This window comes from Vulpes lagopus, chromosome 1, assembly GCF_018345385.1.
Source record: "Vulpes lagopus strain Blue_001 chromosome 1, ASM1834538v1, whole genome shotgun sequence".
Taxonomy (NCBI): Eukaryota; Metazoa; Chordata; class Mammalia; order Carnivora; family Canidae; genus Vulpes; species Vulpes lagopus.
The window spans coordinates 162,859,415-162,862,704 of record NC_054824.1 but is presented as its reverse complement, the minus strand read 5'-3'; the positions used below and the strand labels follow the sequence as shown (position 1 = coordinate 162,862,704).

Sequence of the window (3,290 nt, the reverse complement as noted above, 5' to 3'; positions counted from 1 at the left end):
ATAGGATGAAGGAGGGAGATACTGGTCACTACAAAAGAATAACATAAGCCAGTTCTTGGATAGAACTACTTTGTATCTTCACTGTAGGTGGTAATCACACAAATCTGCACATGTAATAAAACTGCACAGAATATACATACACATATGAACACAAATATGAGTATAAAACTGGTGAAAGGTCAATAAATAAGGTCAATAGATTAGAATAAGGTCAATAGATTATAAAGGTTAATAGATTACATTAGTTATCAATTTCTTGATTATGATATTATACTATAGATGTGTAATATGCATGATTCCTGGACCATAGCATTATCTGGAACTTGTTAGAAAAAAACCTTGGGCTGGACTCCAGACCTACTGAATTAAACCACATCTGGACCAGACAGAATTCTTTATCACTCAGAGATGAAGGTTTTCAAGTTGGAAGTAGTAATTGTACGTGACTTCAGGATTGTTAAACCTGGGGAAGAGATGGGACACCTAGGTGGCTCAGTCAGCTAAGCACTCAAATCTTAATTTCAGCCCAGATCATGGAGCCTGTTTAAAATTCTCTTTCCAAGGACATCTGAGTGGCTCAGTGGTTGAGCATCTGCCTTTGGCTCAAGGTGTGATCACAGAGTCCCTGGATTGAGTCCCACATCGGGATCCCCACAGGGAGCCTGCTTCTCCCTCTCCCTTTCCTTATGTCTCTGCCTCTCTGTGTGTGTCTCTCATGAATAAATAAATAAAATCTTTAAAAAAAAAAAAAAAAGGATCTTCTCTCTCCCTCTCCCTCTGTCCCCCTTTCCCAAAAAAGCCTTGTAGAAGACTGTGCTCCATGAAAAAGAATAAAGAGTGCTATGAGACTGTATAGGAAATCCTGCTTGAGAACTAGCAAAAGCACTAGAAGTTAGAGATGGTGGAGCTGCAGATCAGCTTGAAGCAGTATGACCCTCACAAGGACAAACATTTCTTGAGCACAATCAGGCTTAAGTTCACTCCCCTCCCCAAGTTCTCCACGTGAGCCCTAGGAAACCAGAAGCATTGTGAGGACACCAAGGCTTTTTCCACAAGAATATCCCCCACATGGACACTGAAGTGCTGAAGGAACTCAACAAGAATAAGAAGCTGGGGCAGCCCCGGTGGCGCAGCAGTTTAGCACCGCCTGCAGCCCAGGACGTGATCCTGGAGACCCTGGATCGAGTCCCACATCAGGCTCTCTGTATGATGCCTGCTTCTCCCTCTGCCTGTGTCTCTGCCTCTCTCTGTCTCTATGAATAAATAAATAAAATCTTTAAAAAAAAAAAAAAGGAATAAGAAGCTGGTTTGATCTGTTTGATCAGAATTTTTTATTGGGATGCCTGGGTGGCTCAGTGGTTGAGCGTCTGTCTTCAGCTCAGGTAGTGATCCAGGGGTCTTGGGATCGAGTCCTGCCACAGGCTCCCCTTAGGGAGCCTGCCTCTCCCTCTGCCTATGTCTCTGCCTTTCTCTGTCTCTCATGAATAAATAAATTAAAATCTTAAATTAAAAAAAAAAAAGAATTTTTGATCAAACAGATCCCGTGAATCCTAGGCCCAAGCCTGAATAAGGCTAGCAAGTTCCCTTCCTTGCTAACCTACAATGAGAACATGATGGTCAAAGTCAGTTAAGTGAATACCATGATCAAGATCCCAATGAAGAAGGTGCTATGTCTGGCAGTGGTCCCTAAGCCACATGAAGATGACAGATGATGAGCTGGTATACAACATCCACTAATACATCAAGAGCACCATGGGCAAGCCCAGCACCCAACCTGAGGCACGGCTTAAGAAACCCTAGTGCCAGGGAGCCCGGGTGGCTCAACGGTTTAGCGCCTGTCTTCAGCCCAGGGAATGATCCTGGAGTCCCGGGATCGAGTCCCACGTCAGGCTCCCTGCATGGAGCCTGCCTCTCCCTCTCCCTGTGTCTCTGCCTCTCTCTCTGAGTCTCATGAATAAATAAAATCTTAAAAAAAAAAAGAAAAAGAAAAGAAAAGAAACCCTAGTGCCACCATTAAAAAAAAACAACAACAACAAATAATGTGTAGAAAAACTGTATAGCAGTAAGGGTGGACTCCATTTGTTGGCTCACTCAACATTTTCTCCCTTTTGATCTTCTCTTAAGGAATGTCCATATTACACTGTTATGGCAGATGAGATATAAGACGAAATCTGTTGTGAGGTTCCTACGAAAGCCTTTTTTTTTTTATTTAAAGATTTTATTTCTAAGTAATCTCTACACCCAACATGAGCTCGAACTAACAACCCCAAAATCACAAGATGCATACTCTACCAACTGAGCCAGCCAGGTGCCCTGGAAAATAGTTTCCTTCCCTTTCCTTTTTTTTTTTAAAAAAAAAGAGATCAAGGGCAGCCCTGGTGGTGCAGCGATTTAGCGCCACCTGCAGCCCGGGATGTGATCCTGGAGACCCAGGATCGAGTCCCCTGTCGGGCTCCCTGCATGGAGCCCACTTCTCCCTCTGCCTGTGTCTCTGCCTCTCTCTCTCTCTGTGTCTCTATGAATGAATGAATGAATGAATGAATAAATAAATAAATAAATAAATAAATAAATATTAAAAAAATAAAAAGAGATCAAGAGTGAGAGAAAGAGCATGAGGGTGGGGAAGGGTAGAGGAGGAGGAAGAGAGACAATCCCAAGCAGGCCCCACCCCCAGCACGGAGCAGAGCCCAACACAGGGCTCCATCCTACAACCATGAGATTATGACCTGAGCCAAAGTCCAGACTCAGACACTTAACCAACTGAGTCACCCGAACACCTCATCTGTTTTCCTTTTTCTCACTCTTTTAAGATTTTATTTATTTGAGACAGAGTGGGCACACGAGACAGTGAGGGAGAAGGACAGGAACTAGCGGACTCCGCACAGATATGGAACATGCCCCTGAGATTGTGACTTGATCCAAAATCAAGAGTCAAATGCTTAATGGACTGAGCAACCCAATCACACCACCCCCACATGTTTTCTTGATCCAGATGTTGCCCCTTCCTCTTTTGGATCTAGTTAATCCACATCTAAGGAAATTATCCTAAGGAAATAAGCAGATGTATGCATACAGATTTAGCTCATGATGCTCATTATTGTGTATTTATTGCAAATAATGTTCAATGATAAGAGAATAAATTAAAAAAAGGAATTTTTGGTGTTTTCACAGGGTGGAATTTTTATGGCCATCAAGGGTAATGATTACTAAGAATTTTGATGACATGGAAATACTTAAGTGAAAAATCAAAATAAATTTCATTTACATAAAATTGTCTACATGTATATTCA

General features: G+C 42.3%; 1 pseudogene; it reads left to right on the top strand.

Moving 5' to 3' along the window:
• Positions 1-820: 820 nt before the first annotated feature.
• Positions 821-1,737, top strand: LOC121487755 (annotated as a pseudogene).
• The last annotated feature ends 1,553 nt before the right edge of the window (positions 1,738-3,290 follow it).